This window comes from Blastomyces dermatitidis, assembly GCF_000003525.1.
Source record: "Blastomyces dermatitidis ER-3 genomic scaffold supercont1.4, whole genome shotgun sequence".
NCBI classification, from domain to species: Eukaryota; Fungi; Ascomycota; class Eurotiomycetes; order Onygenales; family Ajellomycetaceae; genus Blastomyces; species Blastomyces dermatitidis.
Genome location: NW_025544777.1, coordinates 4,708,139 through 4,708,571, shown reverse-complemented (window position 1 = coordinate 4,708,571; position 433 = coordinate 4,708,139).

Below are 433 nucleotides of genomic sequence, written 5' to 3'. Positions count from 1 at the left end.
ACTGATCATTCAGACTGTGAATAACTGTATTAAATAATCTCTCAAGAATTCTACTAATCTAAGATATTAAACAGCATCAGATATTTTATCTGAAACTGCAACTATTATTCTGTTATTATCTTATAAAAGAATTATAGAAAAGACCTACTGAAGTCACTTGATATTTTTAATAGAATTTATTAAGATGTGATAATTAACTTCACTATTAATCTCTCTGAAAGTAAGAGTTATAGAAACATTCTGATCATTATAAACTGATTAAGTAAAGATGTAATATTGAAATCTTATAATAAGATAAATACTGAATAAGTTATTAAAGCTTTTCTACAGAGTCTGTTTTATTAAATGTATGAATTACTAAGATCTATAGTATTAAATCAGAGCTGTTAATTTATAAGTACTCTCTGAATAAGAATCTGTCAAGTTCTCAAGA